The sequence below is a fragment of the Pongo abelii genome, chromosome 22 (assembly GCF_028885655.2).
Source record: "Pongo abelii isolate AG06213 chromosome 22, NHGRI_mPonAbe1-v2.0_pri, whole genome shotgun sequence".
Lineage (NCBI taxonomy): Eukaryota > Metazoa > Chordata > Mammalia > Primates > Hominidae > Pongo > Pongo abelii.
The window spans coordinates 3,424,407-3,452,091 of record NC_072007.2 but is presented as its reverse complement, the minus strand read 5'-3'; positions in this window follow the sequence as shown (position 1 = coordinate 3,452,091).

Here is a 27,685-nt window from a genome sequence, read left to right as displayed (position 1 = left end):
CAGTTTTCCCAGCACCATTTATTAAATAGGGAATCCTTTCTCCATTTCTTGTTTTTGTCAGGTTTGTCAAAGATCAGATAGTTGTAGATATGTGGCATTATTTCTGACGGCTCCGTTCTGTTCCATTGATCTATATCTCTGTTTTGGTACCAGTACCATGCTGTTTTGGTTACTGTAGCCTTGTAGTATAGTTTGAAGTCAGGTAGCGTGATGCCTCCAGCTTTGTTCTTTTGGCTTAGGATTGACTTGGTGATGCGGGCTCTTTTTTGGTTCCATATGAACTTTAAAGTAGTTTTTTCCAATTCTGTGAAGAAAGTCATTGGTAACTTGATGGGGATGGCATTGAATCTGTAAATTACCTTTGAAAGGATGGCCATTTTCATGATATTGATTCTTCCTACCCATGAGCATGGAATGTTCTTCCATTTGTTTGCATCCTCTTTTATTTCCTTGAGCAGTGGTTTGTAGTTTTCTCCTTGAAGGGGTCCTTCACATCCCTTGTAAGTTGGATTCCTAGGTATTTTATTCTCTTTGAAGCAATTGTGAATGGGAGTTCACTCATGATTTGGCTCTCTGTTTGTCTGTTATTGATGTATAAGAATGCTTGTGATTTTTGTACATTGTTGTTGTATCCTGAGACTTTGCTGAAGTTGCTTATCAGCTTAAGGAGATTTTGGGCTGAGACTATTGGGTTTTCTAGATATACTATCACGTCATCTGCAAACAGGGACAATTTGACTTCCTTTTTTCCTAATTGAATACCCTTGATTTCCTTCTCTTGCCTAATTGCCCTGGCCAGAACTTCCAACACTATGTTGAATAGAAGTGGTGAGAGAGGGCATCCCTGTCTTGTGCCAGTTTTCAAAGTGAATGCTTCCAGTTTTTGCCCATTCAGTGTGATATTGGCTGTGGGTTTGTCATAAATAGCTCTTATTATTTTGAGATACGCCCCATCAATACCTAATTTATTGAGAGTTTTTAGCATGAAGGGTTGTTGAATTTTGTCAAAGGACTTTTCTTCATGTATTGAGATAATCATGTGGTTTTTGACTTTGGTTCTGTTTATATGCTGGATTACATTTATTGATTTGCGTATATTGAACCAGCCTTGCATCCCAGGGATGAAGCCCACTTGATCATGGTGGATAAGCTGTTTGATGTGCTGCTGGATTCGGTTTGCCAGTAATTTATTGAGGATTTTTGCATCAATATTCATCAAGGATATTGGTCTAAAATTCTCTTTTTTGGTTGTGTCTCTGCCCAGCTTTGGTATCAGCATGATGCTGGCCTCATTAAATGAGTTAGGAAGGATTCCCTCTTTTTCTATTGATTGGAATAGTTTCTGAAGTAATGGTTCCAGTTCCTCCTTGTACGTCTGGTAGAATTCGGCTGTGAACCCATCTGATCCTGGACTCGATTTTGGTTGGTAAGCTATTGATCATTGCCACAATTTCAGCTCCTGTTATTAGTCTATTCAGAGATTCAACTTCTTCCTGGTTTAGTCATGGGAGAGTGTATGTGTCGAGGAATTTATCCCTTTCTTTTTTTTTAAATTTTTTTCTTTTTATCATTATTATCATTATTATTATTATTATTATTATACTTTAGGCTCTATGGCACATGTGCATAATGTGCAGGTAAGCTACATATGTATACATGTGCCATGCTGGTGTGCTGCACCCACCAACTTGTCATCTAGCATTAGGTATATCTCCCAATGCTGTCCCTCCCCCGTCCCCGCACCCCACAACAGTCCCCGAAGTGTGATGTTCCCCTTCCTGTGTCCATGTGTTCTCATTGTTCAATTCCCACCTATGAGTGAGAATATGTGGTGTTTGGTTTTTTGTTCTTGCGATAGTTTACTGAGAACGATGATTTCCAATTACATCCATGTCCCTACAAAGGATACGAACTCATCATTTTTCATGGCTGCATAGTATTCCATGGTGTATATGTGCCACATTTTCTTAATCCAGTCTATCATTGTTGGACATTTGGGTTGGTTCCAAGTCTTTGCTATTATGTATAATGCCGCAATAAATATACGTGTGCATGTGTCTTTATAGCAGCATGATTTATAGTCCTTTGGGTATATACCCAGTAATGGGATGGCTGGGTCAAATGGAATTTCTAGTTCTAGATCCCTGAGGAATCGCCACAGTGACTTCCACAAGGGTTGAACTAGTTTACAGTCCCACCAACAGTGTAAAAGTGTTCCTTTTTCTCCACATCCTCTCCAGCACCTGTTGTTTCCTGACTTTTTAATGATTGCCATTCTAACTGGTGTGAGATGGTATCTCATTGTGGTTTTGATTTGCATTTCTCTGATGGCCAGTGATGGTGAGCATTTTTTCACGTGTTTTTTGGCAGCGTAAATGTCTTCTTTTGAGGAGTGTCTGTTCATGTCCTTCGCCCTCTTTTTGATGGGGTTGTTTGGTGTTTTCTTGTAAATTTGTTGGAGTTCGTTGTAGATTCTGGATATTAGCCCTTTGTCAGCTGAGTAGGTTGCGAAAATTTTCTGCCATTTTGTAGGTTGCCTGTTCACTCTGATGGTAGTTTCCTTTGCTGTGCAGAAGCTCTTGAGTTTAATTAGATCCCATTTGTCAATTTTGGCTTTTGTTGCCATTGCTTTTGGTGTTTTACACATGAAGTCCTTGCACATGCCTATGTCCTGAATGGTACTGCCTAGGTTTTCTTCTAGGGTTTTTATGGTTTTAGGTCTAACGTTTAAGTCTTTAATCCATCTTGAGTTGATTTTTGTATAAGGTGTAAGGAAGGGATCCAGTTTCAGCTGTCTACATGTGGCTAGCCAGTTTTCCCAGCACCATTTATTAAATAGGGAATCCTTTCTCCATTTCTTGTTTTTGTCAGGTTTGTCAAAGATCAGATAGTTGTAGATATGTGGCATTATTTCTGACGGCTCTGTTCTGTTCCATTGATCTATATCTCTGTTTTGGTACCAGTACCATGCTGTTTTGGTTACTGTAGCCTTGTAGTATAGTTTGAAGTCAGGTAGCGTGATGCCTCCAGCTTTGTTCTTTTGGCTTAGGATTGACTTGGTGATGCGGGCTCTTTTTTGGTTCCATATGAACTTTAAAGTAGTTTTTTCCAATTCTGTGAAGAAAGTCATTGGTAACTTGATGGGGATGGCATTGAATCTGTAAATTACCTTGGAAAGGATGGCCATTTTCATGATATTGATTCTTCCTACCCATGAGCATGGAATGTTCTTCCATTTGTTTGCATCCTCTTTTATTTCCTTGAGCAGTGGTTTGTAGTTTTCTCCTTGAAGAGGTCTTCACATCCCTTGTAAGTTGGATTCCTAGGTATTTTATTCTCTTTGAAGCAATTGTGAATGGGAGTTCACTCATGATTTGGCTCTCTGTTTGTCTGTTATTGATGTATAAGAATGCTTGTGATTTTTGTACATTGATGTTGTATCCTGAGACTTTGCTGAAGTTGCTTATCAGCTTAAGGAGATTTTGGGCTGAGACTATGGGTTTTTCTAGATATACTATCACGTCATCTGCAAACAGGGACAATTTGACTTCCTTTTTTCCCAATTGAATTCCCTTGATTTCCTTCTCTTGCCTAATTGCCCTGGCCAGAACTTCCAACACTATGTTGAATAGAAGTGGTGAGAGAGGGCATCCCTGTCTTGTGCCAGTTTTCAAAGTGAATGCTTCCAGTTTTTGCCCATTCAGTATGATATTGGCTGTGGGTTTGTCATAAATAGCTCTTATTATTTTGAGATACGACCCATCAATACCTAATTTATTGAGAGTTTTTAGCATGAAGGGTTGTTGAATTTTGTCAAAGGCCTTCTCTTCATGTATTGAGATAATCATGTGGTTTTTGACTTTGGTTCTGTTTATATGCTGGATTACATTTATTGATTTGCGTATATTGAACCAGCCTTGCATACCAGGGATGAAGCCCACTTGATCATGGTGGGTAAGCTGTTTGATGTGCTGCTGGATTCGGTTTGCCAGTAATTTATTGAGGATTTTTGCATCAATATTCATCAAGGATATTGGTCTAAAATTCTCTTTTTTGGTTGTGTCTCTGCCCAGCTTTGGTATCAGCATGATGCTGGCCTCATTAAATGAGTTAGGAAGGATTCCCTCTTTTTCTATTGATTGGAATAGTTTCTGAAGTAATGGTTCCAGTTCCTCCTTGTACGTCTGGTAGAATTCGGCTGTGAACCCAACTGATCCTGGACTCGATTTTGGTTGGTAAGCTATTGATCATTGCCACAATTTCAGCTCCTCTTATTAGTCTATTCAGAGATTCAACTTCTTCCTGGTTTAGTCATGGGAGAGTGTATGTGTCGAGGAATTTATCCCTTTCTCTTTTTTTTAATTTTTTTCTTTTTATCATCATCATTATTATTATTATTATTACTACTATTATACTTTAGGCTCTATGGCACATGTGCGCAACGTGCAGGTAAGCTACATATGTATACATGTGCCATGCTGGTGTGCTGCACCCACCAACCCGTCATCTAGCATTAGGTATATCTCCCAATGCTGTCCCACCCCCGTCCCCGCACCCCACAACAGTCCCCGAAGTGTGATGTTCCCCTTCCTGTGTCCATGTGTTCTCATTGTTCGATTCCCACCTATGAGTGAGAATATGTGGTGTTTGGTTTTTTGTTCTTGCGATAGTTTACTGAGAACGATGATTTCCAATTTCATCCATGTCCCTACGAAGGATATGAACTCATCATTTTTTATGGCTGCATAGTATTCCATGGTGTATATGTGCCACATTTTCTTAATCCAGTCTATCATTGTTGGACATTTTGGTTGGTTCCAAGTCTTTGCTATTGTGTATAATGCCGCAATAAACATACAGGTGCATGTGTCTTTATAGCAGCATGATTTATAGTCCTTTGGGTATATACCCAGTAATGGGATGGCTGGGTCAAATGGAATTTCTAGTTCTAGATCCCTGAGGAATCGCCACAGTGACTTCCACAAGGGTTGAACTAGTTTACAGTCCCACCAACAGTGTAAAAGTGTTCCTATTTCTCCACATCCTCTCCAGCACCTGTTGTTTCCTGACTTTTTAATGATTGCCATTCTACCTGGTGTGAGATGGTATCTCATTGTGGTTTTGATTTGCATTTCTCTGATGGCCAGTGATGGTGAGCATTTTTTCACGTGTTTTTTGGCTGCATAAATGTCTTCTTTTGAGGAGTGTCTGTTCATGCCCTTCGCCCACTTTTTGATGGGGTTGTGTGGTGTTTTCTTGTAAATTTGTTGGAGTTCATTGTAGATTCTGGATATTAGCCCTTTGTCAGCTGAGTAGGTTGCGAAAATTTTCTCCCATTTTGTAGGTTGCCTGTTCACTCTGATGGTAGTTTCCTTTGCTGTGCAGAAGCTCTTGAGTTTAATTAGATCCCATTTGTCAATTTTGGCTTTTGTTGCCTTTGCTTTTGGTGTTTTACACTTGAAGTCGTTGCCCATGCCTATGTCCTGAATGGTATTGCCTAGGTTTTCTTCTAGGGTTTTTATGGTTTTAGGTCTAACGTTTAAGTCTTTAATCCATCTTGAGTTGATTTTTGTATAAGGTGTAAGGAAGGGATCCAGTTTCAGCTTTCTACATGTGGCTAGCCAGTTTTCCCAGCACCATTTATTAAATAGGGAATCCTTTCTCCATTTCTTGTTTTTGTCAGGTTTGTCAAAGATCAGATAGTTGTAGATATGTGGCATTATTTCTGACGGCTCTGTTCTGTTCCATTGATCTATATCTCTGTTTTGGTACCAGTACCATGCTGTTTTGGTTACTGTAGCCTTGTAGTATAGTTTGAAGTCAGGTAGCGTGATGCCTCCAGCTTTGTTCTTTTGGCTTAGGATTGACTTGGTGATGCGGGCTCTTTTTTGGTTCCATATGAACTTTAAAGTAGTTTTTTCCAATTCTGTGAAGAAAGTCATTGGTAACTTGATAGGGATGGCATTGAATCTGTAAATTACCTTGGGAAGGATGGCCATTTTCATGATACTGATTCTTCCTACCCATGAGCATGGAATGTTCTTCCATTTGTTTGTATCCTCTTTTATTTCCTTGAGCAGTGGTTTACAGTTTTCTCCTTGAAGAGGTCCTTCACATCCCTTGTAAGTTGGATTCCTAGGTATTTTATTCTCTTTGAAGCAATTGTGAATGGGAGTTCACTCATGATTTCGCTCTCTGTTTGTCTGTTATTGATGTATAAGAATGCTTGTGATTTTTGTACATTGATGTTGTATCCTGAGACTTTGCTGAAGTTGCTTATCAGCTTAAGGAGATTTTCGGCTGAGACAATGGGGTTTTCTAGATATACTATCACGTCATCTGCAAACAGGGACAATTTGACTTCCTTTTTTCCTAATTGAATACCCTTGATTTCCTTCTCTTGCCTAATTGCCCTGGCCAGAACTTCCAACACTATGTTGAATAGAAGTGGTGAGAGAGGGCATCCCTGTCTTGTGCCAGTTTTCAAAGTGAATGCTTCCAGGTTTTGCCCATTCAGTATGATATTGGCTGTGGGTTTGTCATAAATAGCTCTTATTATTTTGAGATACGACCCATCAATACCTAATTTATTGAGAGTTTTTAGCATGAAGGGTTGTTGAATTTTGTCAAAGGCCTTTTCTTCATGTATTGAGATAATCATGTGGTTTTTGACTTTGGTTCTGTCTATACGCTGGATTACATTTATTGATTTGCGTATATTGAACCAGCCTTGCATCCCAGGGATGAAGCCTACTTGATCATGGTGGATAAGCTGTTTGATGTGCTGCTGGATTCCGTTTGCCAGTAATTCATTGAGGATTTTTGCATCAATATTCATCAAGGATATTGGTCTGAAATTCTCTTTTTTGGTTGTGTCTCTGCCCAGCTTTGGTATCAGCATGATGCTGGCCTCATTAAATGAGTTAGGAAGGATTCCCTCTTTTTCTATTGATTGGAATAGTTTCTGAAGTAATGGTTCCAGTTCCTCCTTGTACCTCTGGTAGAATTCGGCTGTGAACCCATCTGATCCTGGACTCTTTTTGGTTGGTAAGCTATTGATCATTGACACAATTTCAGCTCCTGTTATTAGTCTATTCAGAGATTCAACTTCTTCCTGGTTTAGTCATGGGAGAGTGTATGTGTCGAGGAATTTATCCCTTTCTTTTTTTTTAATTTTTTTTCTTTTTATCATTATTATTATTATTATTATTATTATACTCTAGGCTCTATGGCACATGTGCACAACGTGCAGGTAAGCTACATATGTATACATGTGCCATGCTGGTGTGCTGCACCCACCAACTCGTCATCTAGCATTAGGTGTATCTCCTAATGCTGTCCCTCCCCCGTCCCCGCACCCCACAACAGTCCCCGAAGTGTGATGTTCCCCTTCCTGTGTCCATGTGTTCTCATTATTCGATTCCCACCTATGAGTGAGAATATGTGGTGTTTGGTTTTTTGTTCTTGTGATAGTTTACTGAGAACGATGATTTCCAGTTTCATCCATGTCCCTACAAAGGATATGAACTCATCATTTTTTATGGCTGCATAGTATTCCATGGTGTATATGTGCCATATTTTCTTAATCTAGTCTATCATTGTTGGACATTTGGGTTGGTTCCAAGTCTTTGCTATTGTGTATAATGCTGCAATAAACATACGTGTGCATGTGTCTTTATAGCAGCATGATTTATAGTCCTTTGGGTATATACCCAGTAATGGGATGGCTGGGTCAAATGGAATTTCTAGTTCTAGATCCCTGAGGAATCGCCACAGTGACTTCCACAAGGGTTGAACTAGTTTACAGTCCCACCAACGGTGTAAAAGTGTTCCTATTTCTCCACATCCTCTCCAGCACCTGTTGTTTCCTGACTTTTTAATGATTGCCATTTTAACTGGTGTGAGATGGTATCTCATTGTGGTTTTGATTTGCATTTCTCTGATGGCCAGTGATGGTGAGCATTTTTTCACGTGTTTTTGGGCTGCATAAATGTCTTCTTTTGAGGATGTCTGTTCATGTCCTTCGCCCACTTTTTGATGGGGTTGTTTGGTGTTTTCTTGTAAATTTGTTGGAGTTCATTGTAGATTCTGGATATTAGGCCTTTGTCAGATGAGTAGGTTGCGAAAATTTTCTCCCATTTTGTAGGTTGCCTGTTCACTCTGATGGTAGTTTCCTTTGCTGTGCAGAAGGTCTTGAGTTTAATTAGATCCCATTTGTCAATTTTGGCTTTTGTTGCCATTGCTATTGGTGTTTTAGACATGAAGTCCTTGCCCATGCCTATGTCCTGAATGGTATTGCCTAGGTTTTCTTCTAGGGTTTTTATGGTTTTAGGTCTAACGTTTAAGTCTTTAATCCATCTTGAGTTGATTTTTGTATAAGGTGTAAGGAAGGGATCCAGTTTCAGCTTTCTACATGTGGCTAGCCAGGTTTCCCAGCACCATTTATTAAATAGGGAATCCTTTCTCCATTTCTTGTTTTTGTCAGGTTTGTCAAAGATCAGATAGTTGTAGATATGTGGCATTATTTCTGACGGCTCTGTTCTGTTTCATTGATCAATATCTCTGTTTTGGTACCAGTACCATGCTGTTTTGGTTACTGTAGCCTTGTAGTATAGTTTGAAGTCAGGTAGCGTGATGCCTCCAGCTTTGTTCTTTTGGCTTAGGATTGACTTGGTGATGCGGGCTCTTTTTTGGTTCCATGTGAACTTTAAAGTAGTTTTTTCCAATTCTGTGAAGAAAGTCATTGGTAACTTGATGGGGATGGCATTGAATCTGTAAATTACCTTGGGAAGGATGGCCATTTTCATGATATTGATTCTTCCTACCCATGAGCATGGAATGTTCTTCCATTTGTTTGTATCCTCTTTTATTTCCTTGAGCAGTGGTTTGTAGTTTTCTCCTTGAAGAGGTCCTTCACATCCCTTGTAAGTTGGATTCCTAGGTATTTTATTCTCTTTGAAGCAATTGTGAATGGGAGTTCACTCATGATTTGGCTCTCTGTTTGTCTGTTATTGATGTATAAGAATGCTTGTGATTTTTGTACATTGATTTTGTATCCTGAGACTTTGCTGAAGTTGCTTATCAGCTTAAGGAGATTTTGGGCTGAGACAATGGGGTTTTCTAGATATACTATCACGTCATCTGCAGACAGAGACAATTTGACTTCCTTTTTTCCTTATTGAATACCCTTGATTTCCTTCTCTTGCCTAATTGCCCTGGCCAGAACTTCCAACACTATGTTGAATAGAAGTGGTGAGAGAGGGAATCCCTGTCTTGTGCCAGTTTTCAAAGTGAATGCTTCCAGTTTTTGCCCATTCAGTATGATATTGGCTGTGGGTTTGTCATAAATAGCTCTTATTATTTTGAGATACGACCCATCAATACCTAACTTATTGAGAGTTTTTAGCATGAAGGGTTGTTGAATTTTGTCAAAGGCCTTTTCTTCATGTATTGAGATAATCATGTGGTTTTTGACTTTGGTTCTGTTTATATGCTGGATTACATTTATTGATTTGCGTATATTGAACCAGCCTTGCATCCCAGGGATGAAGCCCACTTGATCATGGTGGATAAGCTCTTTGATGTGCTGCTGGATTCGGTTTGCCAGTAATTTATTGAGGATTTTTGCATCAATATTCATCAAGGATATTGGTCTAAAATTCTCTTTTTTGGTTGTGTCTCTGCCCAGCTTTGGTATCAGCATGATGCTGGCCTCATAAAATGAGTTAGGAAGGATTCCCTCTTTTTCTATTGATTGGAATACTTTCTGAAGTAATGGTTCCAGTTCCTCCTTGTACCTCTGGTAGAATTCGGCTGTGAACCCATCTGATCCTGGACTCTTTTTGGTTGGTAAGCTATTGATTATTGCCACAATTTCAGCTCCTGTTATTAGTCTATTTAGAGATTCAACTTCTTCCTCGTTTAGTCATGGGAGAGTGTATGTGTCGAGGAATTTATCCCTTTCTTTTTTTTTAATTTTTTTTCTTTTTCTCATAATTATTATTATTATTATCATTATTATAATTATTATTATACTTGAGGCTCTATGGTACACGTGCGCAACGTGCAGATAAGCTACATATGTATACATGTGCCATGCTGGTGCGCTGCACCCACCAACTCGTCATCTAGCATTAGGTATATCTCCCAATGCTGTCCCTCCCCCCTCCCCACACCCCACAACAGTCCCCGAAGTGTGATGTTCCCCTTCCTGTGTCCGTGTGTTCTCATTGTTCAATTCCCACCTATGAGTGAGAATATGTGGTGTTTGGTTTTTTGTTCTTGCGATAGTTTACTGAGAACGATGATTTCCAATTTCATCCATCTCCCTACAAAGGATATGAACTCATCATTTTTTATGGCTGCATAGTATTCCATGTGTATATCTGCCACATTTTCTTAATCCAGTCTATCATTGTTGGACATTTGGGTTGGTTCCAAGTCTTTGCTATTGTGTATAATGCCGCAATAAACATACGTGTGCATGTGTCTTTATAGCAGCATGATTTATAGTCCTTTGGGTATATACCCAGTAATGGGATGGCTGGGTCAAATGGAATTTCTAGTTCTAGATCCCTGAGGAATCGCCACAGTGACTTCCACAAGGGTTGAACTAGTTTACAGTCCCACCAACAGTGTAAAAGTGTTCCTATTTCTCCACATCCTCTCCAGCACCTGTTGTTTCCTGACTTTTTAATGATTGCCATTCTACCTGGTGTGAGATGGTATCTCATTGTGGTTTTGATTTGCATTTCTCTGATGGCCAGTGATGGTGAGCATTTTTTCACGTGTTTTTTGGCTGCATAAATGTCTTCTTTTGAGGAGTGTCTGTTCATTTCCTTCGCCCACTTTTTGATGGGGTTGTTTGGTGTTTTCTTGTAAATTTGTTGGAGTTCATTGTAGATTCTGAATATTAGCCCTTTGTCAGCTGAGTAGGTTGCGAAAATTTTCTCCCATTTTGTAGGTTGCCTGTTCACTCTGATGGTAGTTTCCTTTGCTGTGCAGAAGCTCTTGAGTTTAATTAGATCCCATTTGTCAATTTTGGCTTTTGTTGCCATTGCTTTTGGTATTTTAGACATGAAGTCCTTGCCCATGCCTATGTCCTGAATGGTATTGCCTAGGTTTTCTTCTAGGCTTTTTATGGTTTTAGGTCTAACGTTTAAGTCTTTAATCCATCTTGAGTTGATTTTTGTATAAGGTGTAAGGAAGGGATCCAGTTTCAGCTTTCTACATGTGGCTAGCCAGTTTTCCTAGCACCATTTATTAAATAGGGAATCCTTTCTCCATTTCTTGTTTTTGTCAGGTTTGTCAAAGATCAGATAGTTGTAGATATGTGGCATTATTTCTGACGGCTCTGTTCTGTTCCATTGATCTATATCTCTGTTTTGGTACCAGTACCATGCTGTTTTGGTTACTGTAGCCTTGTAGTATAGTTTGAAGTCAGGTAGCGTGATGCCTCCAGCTTTGTTCTTTTGGCTTAGGATTGACTTGGTGATGCGGGCTCTTTTTTGGTTCCATATGAACTTTAAAGTAGTTTTTTCCAATTCTGTGAAGAAAGTCATTGGTAACTTGATGGGGATGGCATTGAATCTGTAAATTACCTTGGGAAGGATGGCCATTTTCATGATACTGATTCTTCCTACCCATGAGCATGGAATGTTCTTCCATTTGTTTGTATCCTCTTTGATTTCCTTGAGCAGTGGTTTGTAGTTTTCTCCTTGAAGAGGTCCTTCACATCCCTTGTAAGTTGGATTCCTAGGTATTTTATTCTCTTTGAAGCAATTGTGAATGGGAGTTCACTCATGATTTGGCTCTCTGTTTGTCTGTTATTGATGTATAAGAATGCTTGTGATTTTTGTACATTGATGTTGTATCCTGAGACTTTGCTGAAGTTGCTTATCAGCTTAAGGAGATTTTGGGCTGAGACAATGGGGTTTTCTAGATATACTATCACGTCATCTGCAAACAGGGACAATTTGACTTCCTTTTTTCCTAATTGAATACCCTTGATTTCCTTCTCTTGCCTAATTGCCCTGGCCAGAACTTCCAACACTATGTTGAATAGAAGTGGTGAGAGAGGGCATCCCTCTCTTGCGCCAGTTTTCAAAGTGAATGCTTCCAGGTTTTGCCCATTCAGTATGATATTGGCTGTGGGTTTGTCATAAATAGCTCTTATTATTTTGAGATACGACCCATCAATACCTAATTTATTGAGAGTTTTTAGCATGAAGGGTTGTTAAATTTTGTCAAAGGCCTTTTCTTCGTGTATTGAGATAATCATGTGGTTTTTGTCTTTGGTTCTGTTTATATGCTGGATTACATTTATTGATTTGCGTATATTGAACCAGCCTTGCATCCCAGGGAGGAAGCCCACTTGATCATGGTGGATAAGCTGTTTGATGTGCTGCTGGATTCGGTTTGCCAGTAATTTATTGAGGATTTTTGCATCAATATTCATCAAGGATATTGTTCTAAAATTCTCTTTTTTGGTTGTGTCTCTGCCCAGCTTTGGTATCAGCATGATGCTGGCCTCATTAAATGAGTTAGGAAGGATTCCCTCTTTTTCTATTGATTGGAATAGTTTCTGAAGTAATGGTTCCAGTTCCTCCTTGTACCTCTGGTAGAATTCGGCTGTGAACCCATCTCATCCTGGACTCTTTTTGGTTGGTAAGCTATTGATCATTGCCACAATTTCAGCTCCTGTTATTAGTCTATTCAGAGATTCAACTTCTTCCTGGTTTAGTCATGGGAGAGTGTATGTGTCGAGGAATTTATCCCTTTCTTTTTTTTTAATTTTTTTCTTTTTATCATTATTATTATTATTATTATTATTACTATTATACTTTAGGCTCTATGGCACATGTGCGCAACGTGCAGGTAAGCTACATATGTATACATGTGCCATGCTGGTGTGCTGCACCCACCAACTCGTCATCTAGCATGAGGTATATCTCCCAATGCTATCCCGCCCCCCTTCCCCCACCCCACAGCAGTCCCCGAAGTGTGATGTTCCCCTTCCTGTGTCCATGTGTTCTCATTGTTCGATTTCCACCTATGAGTGAGAATATGTGGTGTTTGGTTTTTTGTTCTTGCGATAGTTTACTGAGAACGATGATTTCCAATTTCATCCATGTCCCTACAAAGGATATGAACTCATCATTTTTTATGGCTGCATAGTATTCCATGGTGTATATGTGCCACATTTTCTTAATCCAGTCTATCATTGTTGGACATTTGGGTTGGTTCCAAGTCTTTGCTATTGTGTATAATGCCGCAATAAACATACGTGTGCATGTGTCTTTATAGCAGCATGATTTATAGTCCTTTGGGTATATACCCAGTAATGGGATGGCTGGGTCAAATGGAATTTCTAGTTCTAGATCCCTGAGGAATCGCCACAGTGACTTCCACAAGGGTTGAACTAGTTTACAGTCCCACCAACAGTGTAAAAGTGTTCCTATTTCTCCACATCCTCTCCAGCACCTGTTGTTTCCTGACTTTTTAATGATTGCCATTCTACCTGGTGTGAGATGGTATCTCATTGTGGTTTTGATTTGCATTTCTCTGATGGCCAGTGATGGTGAGCATTTTTTCACGTGTTTTTTGGCTGCATAAATGTCTTCTTTTGGGGAGTGTCTGTTCATGTCCTTCGCCCACTTTTTGATGGGGTTGTTTGGTGTTTTCTTGTAAATTTGTTGGAGTTCATTGTAGATTCTGGATATTAGCCCTTTGTCAGCTGAGTAGGTTGCGAAAATTTTCTCCCATTTTGTAGGTTGCCTGTTCACTCTGATGGTAGTTTCCTTTGCTGTGCAGAAGCTCTTGAGTTTAATTAGATCCCATTTGTCAATTTTGGCTTTTGTTGCCATTGCTTTTGGTGTTTTACACATGAAGTCCTTGCCCATGCCTATGTCCTGAATGGTATTGCCTAGGTTTTCTTCTAGGGTTTTTATGGTTTTAGGTCTAACGTTTAAGTCTTTAATCCATCTTGAGTTGATTTTTGTATAAGGTGGAAGGAAGGGATCCAGTTTCAGCTTTCTACATGTGGCTAGCCAGTTTTCCCAGCACCATTTATTAAATAGGGAATCCTTTCTCCATTTCTTGTTTTTGTCAGGTTTGTCAAAGATCAGATAGTTGTAGATATGTGGCATTATTTCTGACGGCTCTGTTCTGTTCCATTGATCTATATCTCTGTTTTGGTACGAGTACCATGCTGTTTTGGTTACTGTAGCCTTGTAGTATAGTTTGAAGTCAGGTAGCGTGATGCCTCCAGCTTTGTTCTTTTGGCTTAGGATTGACTTGGTGATGCGGGCTCTTTTTTGGTTCCATATGAACTTTAAAGTAGTTTTTTCCAATTCTGTGAAGAAAGTCATTGGTAACTTGATGGGGATGGCATTGAATCTGTAAATTACCTTGGGAAGGATGGCCATTTTCATGATACTGATTCTTCCTACCCATGAGCATGGAATGTTCTTCCATTTGTTTGTATCCTCTTTTATTTCCTTGAGCAGTGGTTTGTAGTTTTCTCCTTGAAGAGGTCCTTCACATCCCTTGTAAGTTGGATTCCTAGGTATTTTATTCTCTTTGAAGCAATTGTGAATGGGAGTTCACTCATGATTTGGCTCTCTGTTTGTCTGTTATTGATGTATAAGAATGCTTGTGATTTTTGTACATTGATGTTGTATCCTGAGACTTTGCTGAAGTTGCTTATCAGCTTAAGGAGATTTTGGGCTGAGACAATGGGGTTTTCTAGATATACTATCACGTCATCTGCAAACAGGGACAATTTGACTTCCTTTTTTCCTAATTGAATACCCTTGATTTCCTTCTCTTGCCTAATTGCCCTGGCCAGAACTTCCAACACTATGTTGAATAGAAGTGGTGAGAGAGGGCATCCCTGTCTTGTGCCAGTTTTCAAAGTGAATGCTTCCAGGTTTTGCCCATTCAGTATGATATTGGCTGTGGGTTTGTCATAAATAGCTCTTATTATTTTGAGATACGACCCATCAATACCTAATTTATTGAGAGTTTTTAGCATGAAGGGTTGTTGAATTTTGTCAAAGGCCTTTTCTTCATGTATTGAGATAATCATGTGGTTTTTGACTTTGGTTCTGTTTATATGCTGGATTACATTTATTGATTTGCGTATATTGAACCAGCCTTGCATCCCAGGGAGGAAGCCCACTTGATCATGGTGGATAAGCGGTTTGATGTGCTACTGGATTCGGTTTGCCAGTAATTTATTGAGGATTTTTGCATCAATATTCATGAAGGATATTGGTCTAAAATTCTATTTTTTGGTTGTGTCTCTGCCCAGCTTTGGTATCAGCATGATGCTGGCCTCATTAAATGAGTTAGGAAGGATTCCCTCTTTTTCTATTGATTGGAATAGTTTCTGAAGTAATGGTTCCAGTTCCTCCTTGTACCTCTGGTAGAATTCGGCTGTGAACCCATCTGATCCTGGACTCTTTTTGGTTGGTAAGCTATTGATCATTGCCACAATTTCAGCTCCTGTTATTAGTCTATTCAGAGATTCAACTTCTTCCTGGTTTAGTCATGGGAGAGTGTATGTGTCGAGGAATTTATCCCTTTCTTTTTTTTTAAATTTTTTTTCTTTTTATCATTATTATTATTATTAATATTATTATTATTACTATTATACTTTAGGCTCTATGGCACATGTGCGCAACGTGCAGGTAAGCTACAGATGTATACATGTGCCATGCTGGTGTGCTGCACCCACCAACTCGTCATCTAGCATTAGGTATATCTCCCAATGCTGTCCCTCACCCCTCCCCCCACCCCACAACAGTCCCCGAAGTGTGATGTTCCCCTTCCTGTGTCCATGTGTTCTCATTGTTCGATTTACACCTATGAGTGAGAATATGTGGTGTTTGGCTTTTTGTTCTTGCGATAGTTTACTGAGAACGATGATTTCCAATTTCATCCATGTCCCTACAAAGGATATGAACTCATCATTTTTTATGGCTGCATAGTATTCCATGGTGTATATGTGCCACATTTTCTTAATCCAGTCTATCATTGGTGGACATTTGGTTTGGTTCCAAATCTTTGCTACTGTGTATAATGCCGCAATAAACATACAGGTGCATGTGTCTTTATAGCAGCATGATTTATAGTCCTTTGGGTATATATCCAGTAATGGGATGGCTGGGTCAAATGGAATTTCTAGTTCTAGATCCCTGAGGAATCGCCACAGTGACTTCCACAAGGGTTGAACTAGTTTACAGTCCCACCAACAGTGTAAAAGTGTTCCTATTTCTCCACATCCTCTCCAGCACCTGTTGTTTCCTGACTTTTTAATGATTGCCATTCTACCTGGTGTGAGATGGTATCTCATTGTGGTTTTGATTTGCATTTCTCTGATGGCCAGTGATGGTGAGCATTTTTTCACGTGTTTTTTGGCTGCATAAATGTCTTCTTTTGAGGAGTGTCTGTTCATGTCCTTCGCCCACTTTTTGATGGGGTTGTTTGGTGTTTTCTTGCAAATTTGTTGGAGTTCATTGTAGATTCTGGATATTAGCCCTTTGTCAGCTGAGTAGGTTGCGAAAATTTTCTCCCATTTTGTAGGTTGCCTGTTCACTCTGATGGTAGTTTCCTTTGCTGTGCAGAAGCTCTTGAGTTTAATTAGATCCCATTTGTCAATTTTGGCTTTTGTTGCCATTGCTTTTGGTGTTTTACACATGAAGTCCTTGCCCATGCCTATGTCCTGAATGGTATTGCCTAGGTTTTCTTCTAGGGTTTTTATGGTTTTAGGTCTAACGTTTAAGTCTTTAACCCATCTTGAGTTGATTTTTGTATAAGGTGTAAGGAAGGGATCCAGTTTCAGCTTTCTACATGTGGCTAGCCAGTTTTCCCAGCACCATTTCTTAAATAGGGAATCCTTTCTCCATTTCTTGTTTTTGTCAGGTTTGTCAAAGATCAGATAGTTGTAGATATGTGGCATTATTTCTGACGGCTCTGTTCTTTTCCATTGATCTATATCTCTGTTTTGGTACCAGTACCATGCTGTTTTGGTTACTGTAGCCTTGTAGTATAGTTTGAAGTCAGGTAGCGTGATGCCTCCAGCTTTGTTCTTTTGGCTTAGGATTGACTTGTTGATGCTGGTTCTTTTTTGGTTCCATATGAACTTTAAAGTAGTTTTTTCCAATTCTGTGAAGAAAGTCATTGGTAACTTGATGGGGATGGCATTGAATCTGTAAATTACCTTAGGAAGGATGGCCATTTTCATGATACTGATTCTTCCTACCCATGAGCATGGAATGTTCTTCCATTTGTTTGTATCCTCTTTTATTTCCTTGAGCAGTGGTTTGTAGTTTTCTCCTTGAAGAGGTCCTTCACATCCCTTGTAAGTTGGATTCCTAGGTATTTTATTCTCTTTGAAGCAATTGTGAATGGGAGTTCACTCATGATTTGGCTCTCTGTTTGTCTGTTATTGATGTATAAGAATGCTTGTGATTTTTGTACATTGATGTTGTATCCTGAGACTTTGCTGAAGTTGCTTACCAGCTTAAGGAGATTTTGGGCTGAGACAATGGGGTTTTCTAGATATACTATCACGTCATCTGCAAACAGGGACAATTTGACTTCCTTTTTTCCTAATTGAATACCCTTGATTTCCTTCTCTTGCCTAATTGCCCTGGCCAGAACTTCCAACACTATGTTGAATAGAAGTGGTGAGAGAGGGCATCCCTGTCTTGTGCCAGTTTTCAAAGTGAATGCTTCAAGTTTTTGACCATTCAGTATGATATTGGCTGTGGGTTTGTCATAAATAGCTCTTATTATTTTGAGATACGACCCATCAATACCTAATTTATTGAGATTTTTTAGCATGAAGGGTTGTAGAATTTTGTCAAAGGCCTTTTCTTCATGTATTGAGATAATCATGTGGTTTCTGACTTTGGTTCTGTTTATATGCTGGATTACATTTATTGATTTGCGTATATTGAACCAGCCTTGCATCCCAGGGATGAAGCCGACTTGATCATGGTGGATAAGCTGTTTGATGTGCTGCTGGATTCGGTTTGCCAGTAATTTATTGAGGATTTTTGCATCAATATTCATCAAGGATATTGGTCTAAAATTCTCTTTTTTGGTTGTGTCTCTGCCCAGCTTTGGTATCAGCATGATGCTGGCCTCATTAAATGAGTTAGGAAGGATTCCCTCTTTTTCTATTGATTGGAATACTTTCTGAAGTAATGGTTCCAGTTCCTCCTTGTACCTCTGGTAGAATTCGGCTGTGAACCCATCTGATCCTGGACTCTTTTTGGTTGGTAAGCTATTGATCATTGCCACAATTTCAGCTCCTGTTATTAGTCTATTCAGAGATTCAACTTCTTCCTGGTTTAGTCATGGGAGAGTGTATGTGTCGAGGAATTTATCCCTTTCTTTTTTTTTTAATTCTTTTTCTTTTTATCATTATTATTATTATTATTACTATTATACTTTAGGCTCTATGGCACATGTACGCAACGTGCAGGTAAGCTACATATGTATACATGTGCCATGCTGGTGTGCTGCACCCACCAACTCGTCATCTAGCATTAGGTATATCTCCCAATGCTGTCCCCACCCCTCCCCCCACCCCACAACAGTCCCCGAAGTGTGATGTTCCCCTTCCTGTGTCCATGTGTTCTCATTGTTCGATTTCCACCTATGAGTGAGAATATGTGGTGTTTGGTTTTTTGTTCTTGCGATAGTTTACTGAGAACGATGATTTCCAATTTCATCCCTGTCCCTACAAAGGATATGAACTCATCATTTTTATGGCTGCATAGTATTCCATGGTGTATATGTGCCACATTTTCTTAATCCAGTCTATCGTTGTTGGACATTTGGGTTGGTTCCAAGTCTTTGCTATTGTGTATAATGCCGCAATAAACATACGTGTGCATGTGTCTTTATAGCAGCATGATTTATAGTCCTTTGGGTATATACCCAGTAATGGGATGGCTGGGTCAAATGGAATTTCTAGTTCTAGATCCCTGAGGAATCGCCACAGTGACTTCCACAAGGGTTGAACTAGTTTACAGTCCCACCAACAGTGTAAAAGTGTTCCTATTTCTCCACATCCTCTCCAGCACCTGTTGTTTCCTGACTTTTTAATGATTGCCATTCTACCTGGTGTGAGATGGTATCTCATTGTGGTTTTGATTTGCATTTCTCTCATGGCCAGTGATGGTGAGCATTTTTTCACGTGTTTTTTGGCTACATAAATGTCTTCTTTTGAGGAGTGTCTGTTCATGTCCTTCGCCCTCTTTTTGATGGGGTTGTGTGGTGTTTTCTTGTAAATTTGTTGGAGTTCATTGTAGATTCTGGATATTAGCCCTTTGTCAGCTGAGTAGGTTGCGAAAATTTTCTCCCATTTTGTAGGTTGCCTGTTCACTCTGATGGTAGTTTCCTTTGCTATGCAGAAGCTCTTGAGTTTAATTAGATCCCATTTGTCAATTTTGGCTTTTGTTGCCATTGCTTTTGGTGTTTTAGACATGAAGTCCTTGCCCATGCCTATGTCCTGAATGGTATTGCCTAGGTTTTCTTCTAGGGTTTTTATGGTTTTAGGTCTAACGTTTAAGTCTTTAATCCATCTTGAGTTGATTTTTGTATAAGGTGTAAGGAAGGGATCCAGTTTCAGCTTTCTACATGTGGCTAGCCAGTTTTCCCAGCACCATTTCTTAAATAGGGAATCCTTTCTCCATTTCTTGTTTTTGTCAGGTTTGTCAAAGATCAGATAGTTGTAGATATGTGGCATTATTTCTGACGGCTCTGTTCTGTTCCATTGATCTATATCTCTGTTTTGGTACCAGTACCATGCTGTTTTGGTTACTGTAGCCTTGTAGTATAGTTTGAAGTCAGGTAGCGTGATGCCTCCAGCTTTGTTCTTTTGGCTTAGGATTGACTTGTTGATGCTGGTTCTTTTTTGGTTCCATATGAACTTTAAAGTAGTTTTTTCCAATTCTGTGAAGAAAGTCATTGGTAACTTGATGGGGATGGCATTGAATCTGTAAATTACCTTGGGAAGGATGGCCATTTTCATGATACTGATTCTTCCTACCCATGAGCATGGAATGTTCTTCCATTTGTTTGTATCCTCTTTTATTTCCTTGAGCAGTGGTTTGTAGTGTTCTCCTTGAAGAGGTCCTTCACATCCCTTGTAGGTTGGATTCCTAGGTATTTTATTCTCTTTGAAGCAATTGTGATTGGGAGTTCACTCATGATTTGGCTCTCTGTTTGTCTGTTATTGATGTATAAGAATGCTTGTGATTTTTGTACATTGATGTTGTATCCTGAGACTTTGCTGAAGTTGCTTATCAGCTTAAGGAGATTTTGGGCTGAGACAATGGGGTTTTCTAGATATACTATCACGTCATCTGCAAACAGGGACAATTTGACTTCCTTTTTTCCTAATTGAATACCCTTGATTTCCTTCTCTTGCCTAATTGCCCTGGCCAGAACTTCCAACACTATGTTGAATAGAAGTGGTGATAGAGGGCATCCCTGTCTTGTGCCAGTTTTCAAAGTGAATGCTTCCAGGTTTTGCCCATTCAGTATGATATTGGCTGTGGGTTTGTCATAAATAGCTCTTATTATTTTGAGATACGACCCATCAATACCTAATTTATTGAGAGTTTTTAGCATGAAGGGTTGTTGAATTTTGTCAAAGGCCTTTTCTTCATGTATTGAGATAATCATGTGGTTTTTGACTTTGGTTCTGTTTATATGCTGGATTACATTTATTGGTTTGCGTATATTGAGCCAGCCTTGCATCCCAGGGATGAAGCCCACTTGATCATGGTGGGTAAACTGTTTGATGTGCTGCTGGATTCGGTTTGCCAGTAATTTATTGAGGATTTTTGCATCAATATTCATCAAGGATATTGGTCTAAAATTCTCTTTTTTGGTTGTGTCTCTGCCCAGCTTTGGTATCAGCATGATGCTGGCCTCATTAAATGAGTTAGGAAGGATTCCCTCTTTTTCTATTGATTGGAATAGTTTCTGAAGTAATGGTTCCAGTTCCTCCTTGTACCTCTGGTAGAATTCGGCTGTGAACCCATCTGATCCTGGACTCTTTTTGGTTGGTAAGCTATTGATCATTGCCACAATTTCAGCTCCTGTTATTAGTCTATTCAGAGATTCAACTTCTTCCTGGTTTAGTCATGGGAGAGTGTATGTGTCGAGGAATTTATCCCTTCCTTTTTTTTTAAATTTTTTTTCTTTTCATCATTATTATTATTATTAATATTATTATTATTACTATTATACTTTAGGCTCTATGGCACATGTGCGCAACGTGCAGGTAAGCTACATATGTATACATGTGCCATGCTGGTGTGCTGCACCCACCAACTCGTCATCTAGCATTAGGTATATCTCCCAATGCTGTCCCTCACCCCTACCCCCACCCCACAACAGTCCCCGAAGTGTGATGTTCCCCTTCCTGTGTCCATGTGTTCTCATTGTTCGATTTCCACCTATGAGTGAGAATATGTGGTGTTTGGTTTTTTGTTCTTGCGATAGTTTACTGAGAACGATGATTTCCAATTTCATCCATGTCCCTACAAAGGATATGAACTCATCATTTTTTATGGCTGCATAGTGTTCCATGGTGTATATGTGCCACATTTTCTTAATCCAGTCTATCATTGTTGGACATTTGGGTTGGTTCCAAGTCTTTGCTATTGTGTATAATGCCGCAATAAACATACGTGTGCATGTGTCTTTATAGCAGCATGATTTATAGTCCTTTGGGTATATACCCAGTAATGGGATGGCTGGGTCAAATGGAATTTCTAGTTCTAGATCCCTGAGGAATCGCCACAGTGACTTCCACAAGGGTTGAACTAGTTTACAGTCCCACCAACAGTGTAAAAGTGTTCCTATTTCTCCACATCCTCTCCAGCACCTGTTGTTTCCTGACTTTTTAATGATTGCCATTCTACCTGGTGTGAGATGGTATCTCATTGTGGTTTTGATTTGCATTTCTCTGATGGCCAGTGATGGTGAGCATTTTTTCACGTGTTTTTGGGCTGCATAAATGTCTTCTTTTGAGGAGTGTCTGTTCATGTCCTTCGCCCACTTTTTGATGGGGTTGTTTGGTGTTTTCTTGTAAATTTGTTGGAGTTCATTGTAGATTCTGGATATTAGCCCTTTGTCAGCTGAGTAGGTTGCGAAAATTTTCTCCCATTTTGTAGGTTGCCTGTTCACTCTGATGGTAGTTTCGTTTACTGTGCAGAAGCTCTTGAGTTTAATTAGATCCCATTTGTCAATTTTGGCTTTTGTTGCCATTGCTTTTGGTGTTTTACACATGAAGTCCTTGCCCATGCCTATGTCCTGAATGGTATTGCCTAGGTTTTCTTCTAGGCTTTTTATGGTTTTAGGTCTAACGTTTAAGTCTTTAATCCATCTTGAGTTGATTTTTGTATAAGGTGTAAGGAAGGGATCCAGTTTCAGCTTTCTACATGTGGCTAGCCAGTTTTCCCAGCACCATTTATTAAATAGGGAATCCTTTCTCCATTTCTTGTTTTTGTCAGGTTTGTCAAAGATCAGATAGTTGTAGATATGTGGCATTATTTCTGACGGCTCTGTTCTGTTCCATTGATCTATATCTCTGTTTTGGTACCAGTACCATGCTGTTTTGGTTACTGTAGCCTTGTAGTATAGTTTGAAGTCAGGTAGCGTGATGCCTCCAGCTTTGTTCTTTTGGCTTAGGATTGACTTGGTGATGCGGGCTCTTTTTTGGTTCCATATGAACTTTAAAGTAGTTTTTTCCAATTCTGTGAAGAAAGTCATTGGTAACTTGATGGGGATGGCATTGAATCTGTAAATTACCTTGGGAAGGATGGCCATTTTCATGATACTGATTCTTCCTACCCATGAGCATGGAATGTTCTTCCATTTGTTTGTATCCTCTTTGATTTCCTTGAGCAGTGGTTTGTAGTTTTCTCCTTGAAGAGGTCCTTCACATCCCTTGTAAGTTGGATTCCTAGGTATTTTATTCTCTTTGAAGCAATTGTGAATGGGAGTTCACTCATGATTTGGCTCTCTGTTTGTCTGTTATTGATGTATAAGAATGCTTGTGATTTTTGTACATTGATGTTGTATCCTGAGACTTTGCTGAAGTTGCTTATCAGCTTAAGGAGATTTTGGGCTGAGACAATGGGGTTTTCTAGATATACTCTCACGTCATCTGCAAACAAGGCCAATTTGACTTCCTTTTTTCCTGATTGAATACCCTTGATTTCCTTCTCTTGCCTAATTGCCCTGGCCAGAACTTCCAACACTATGTTGAATAGAAGTGGTGAGAGAGGGCATCCCTGTCTTGTGCCAGTTTTCAAAGTGAATGCTTCCAGTTTTTGCCCATTCAGTATGATATTGGCTGTGGGTTTGTCATAAATAGCTCTTATTATTTTGAGATACGACCCATCAATACCTAATTTATTGAGAGTTTTTAGCATGAAGGGTTGTTGAATTTTGTCAAAGGCCTTTTCTTCATGTATTGAGATAATCATGTGGTTTTTGACTTTGGTTCTGTTTATATGCTGGATTACATTTATTGGTTTGCGTATATTGAACCAGCCTTGCATCCCAGGGATGAAGCCCACTTGATCATGGTGGATAAGCTGTTTGATGTGCTGCTGGATTCGGTTTGCCAGTAATTCATTGAGGATTTTTGCATCAATATTCATCAAGGATATTGGTCTAAAATTCTCTTTTTTGGTTGTGTCTCTGCCCAGCTTTGGTATCAGCATGATGCTGGCCTCATTAAATGAGTTAGGAAGGATTCCCTCTTTTTCTATTGATTGGAATAGTTTCTGAAGTAATGGTTCCAGTTCCTCCTTGTACCTCTGGTAGAATTCGGCTGTGAACCCATCTGATCCTGGACTCTTTTTGGTTGGTAAGCTATTGATCATTGCCACAATTTCAGCTCCTGTTATTAGTCTATTCAGAGATTCAACTTCTTCCTGGTTTAGTCATGGGAGAGTGTATGTGTCGAGGAATTTATCCCTTTCTTTTTTTTAATTTTTTTCTTTTTATCATTATTATTATTATTATTATTATTATTATTATACTTTAGGCTCTATGGCACATGTGCGCAACGTGCAGGTAAGCTACATATGTGTACATGTGCCATGCTGGTGTGCTGCACCCACCAACTCGTCATCTAGCATGAGGTATATCTCCCAATGCTGTCCCTCCCCCCTACCCCCACCCCACAACAGTCCCCGAAGTGTGATGTTCCCCTTCCTGTGTCCATGTGTTCTCATTGTTCGATTTCCACCTATGAGTGAGAATATGTGGTGTTTGGTTTTTTCTTCTTGCGATAGTTTACTGAGAACGATGATTTCCAATTTCATCCATGTCCCTACAAAGGATATGAACACATCATTTTTTATGGCTGCATAGTATTCCATGGTGTATATGTGCCACATTTTCTTAATCCAGTCTATCATTGTTGGACATTTGGGTTGGTTCCAAGTCTTTGCTATTGTGTATAATGCCGCAATAAACATACGTGTGCATGTGTCTTTATAGCAGCATGATTTACAGTCCTTTGGGTATATACCCAGTAATGGGATGGCTGGGTCAAATGGAATTTCTAGTTCTAGATCCCTGAGGAATCGCCACAGTGACTTCCACAAGGGTTGAACTAGTTTACAGTCCCACCAACAGTGTAAAAGTGTTCCTATTTCTCCACATCCTCTCCAGCACCTGTTGTTTCCTGACTTTTTAATGATTGCCATTCTACCTGGTGTGAGATGGTATCTCATTGTGGTTTTGATTTGCATTTCTCTGATGGCCAGTGATGGTGAGCATTTTTTCACGTGTTTTTTGGCTGCATAAATGTCTTCTTTTGAGGAGTGTCTGTTCATGTCCTTCGCCCACTTTTTGATGGGGTTGTTTGGTGTTTTCTTGTAAATTTGTTGGAGTTCATTGTAGATTCTGGATATTAGCCCTTTGTCAGCTGAGTAGGTTGCGAAAATTTTCTCCCATTTTGTAGGTTGCCTGTTCACTCTGATGGTAGTTTCGTTTGCTGTGCAGAAGCTCTTGAGTTTAATTAGATCCCATTTGTCAATTTTGGCTTTTGTTGCCATTGCTTTTGGTGTTTTACACATGAAGTCCTTGCCCATGCCTATGTCCTGAATGGTATTGCCTAGGTTTTCTTCTAGGCTTTTTATGGTTTTAGGTCTAACGTTTAAGTCTTTAATCCATCTTGAGTTGATTTTTGTATAAGGTGTAAGGAAGGGATCCAGTTTCAGCTTTCTACATGTGGCTAGCCAGTTTTCCCAGCACCATTTATTAAATAGGGAATCCTTTCTCCATTTCTTGTTTTTGTCAGGTTTGTCAAAGATCAGATAGTTGTAGATATGTGGCATTATTTCTGACGGCTCTGTTCTGTTCCATTGATCTATATCTCTGTTTTGGTACCCGTACCATGCTGTTTTGGTTACTGTAGCCTTGTAGTATAGTTTGAAGTCAGGTAGCGTGATGCCTCCAGCTTTGTTCTTTTGGCTTAGGATTGACTTGGTGATGCGGGCTCTTTTTTGGTTCCATATGAACTTTAAAGTAGTTTTTTCCAATTCTGTGAAGAAAGTGATTGGTAACTTGATGGGGATGGCATTGAATCTGTAAATTACCTTGGGAAGGATGGCCATTTTCATGATACTGATTCTTCCTACCCATGAGCATGGAATGTTCTTCCATTTGTTTGTATCCTCTTTTATTTCCTTGAGCAGTGGTTTGTAGTTTTCTCCTTGAAGAGGTCCTTCACATCCCTTGTAAGTTGGATTCCTAGGTATTTTATTCTCTTTGAAGCAATTGTGAATGGGAGTTCACTCATGATTTGGCTCTCTGTTTGTCTGTTATTGATGTATAAGAATGCTTGTGATTTTTGTACATTGATGTTGTATCCTGAGACTTTGCTGAAGTTGCTTATCAGCGTAAGGAGATTTTGGGCTGAGACAATGGGGTTTTCTAGATATACTCTCACGTCATCTGCAAACAAGGCCAATTTGACTTCCTTTTTTCCTGATTGAATACCCTTGATTTCCTTCTCTTGCCTAATTGCCCTGGCCAGAACTTCCAACACTATGTTGAATAGAAGTGGTGAGAGAGGGCATCCCTGTCTTGTGCCAGTTTTCAAAGTGAATGCTTCCAGTTTTTGCCCATTCAGTATGATATTGGCTGTGGGTTTGTCATAAATAGCTCTTATTATTTTGAGATACGACCCATCAATACCTAATTTATTGAGAGTTTTTAGCATGAAGGGTTGTTGAATTTTGTCAAAGGCCTTTTCTTCATGTATTGAGATAATCATGTGGTTTTTGACTTTGGTTCTGTTTATATGCTGGATTACATTTATTGGTTTGCGTATATTGAACCAGCCTTGCATCCCAGGGATGAAGCCCACTTGATCATGGTGGATAAGCTGTTTGATGTGCTGCTGGATTCGGTTTGCCAGTAATTCATTGAGGATTTTTGCATCAATATTCATCAAGGATATTGGTCTAAAATTCTCTTTTTTGGTTGTGTCTCTGCCCAGCTTTGGTATCAGCATGATGCTGGCCTCATTAAATGAGTTAGGAAGGATTCCCTCTTTTTCTATTGATTGGAATAGTTTCTGAAGTAATGGTTCCAGTTCCTCCTTGTACCTCTGGTAGAATTCGGCTGTGAACCCATCTGATCCTGGACTCTTTTTGGTTGGTAAGCTATTGATCATTGCCACAATTTCAGCTCCTGTTATTAGTCTATTCAGAGATTCAACTTCTTCCTCGTTTAGTCATGGGAGAGTGTATGTGTCGAGGAATTTATCCCTTTCTTTTTTTTAATTTTTTTCTTTTTATCATTATTATTATTATTATTATTATTATTATTATACTTTAGGCTCTATGGCACATGTGCGCAACGTGCAGGTAAGCTACATATGTGTACATGTGCCATGCTGGTGTGCTGCACCCACCAACTCGTCATCTAGCATGAGGTATATCTCCCAATGCTGTCCCTCCCCCCTACCCCCACCCCACAACAGTCCCCGAAGTGTGATGTTCCCCTTCCTGTGTCCATGTGTTCTCATTGTTCGATTTCCACCTATGAGTGAGAATATGTGGTGTTTGGTTTTTTCTTCTTGCGATAGTTTACTGAGAACGATGATTTCCAATTTCATCCATGTCCCTACAAAGGATATGAACTCATCATTTTTTATGGCTGCATAGTATTCCATGGTGTATATGTGCCACATTTTCTTAATCCAGTCTATCATTGTTGGACATTTGGGTTGGTTCCAAGTCTTTGCTATTGTGTATAATGCCGCAATAAACATACGTGTGCATGTGTCTTTATAGCAGCATGATTTACAGTCCTTTGGGTATATACCCAGTAATGGGATGGCTGGGTCAAATGGAATTTCTAGTTCTAGATCCCTGAGGAATCGCCACAGTGACTTCCACAAGGGTTGAACTAGTTTACAGTCCCACCAACAGTGTAAAAGTGTTCCTATTTCTCCACATCCTCTCCAGCACCTGTTGTTTCCTGACTTTTTAATGATTGCCATTCTACCTGGTGTGAGATGGTATCTCATTGTGGTTTTGATTTGCATTTCTCTGATGGCCAGTGATGGTGAGCATTTTTTCACGTGTTTTTGGGCTGCATAAATGTCTTCTTTTGAGGAGTGTCT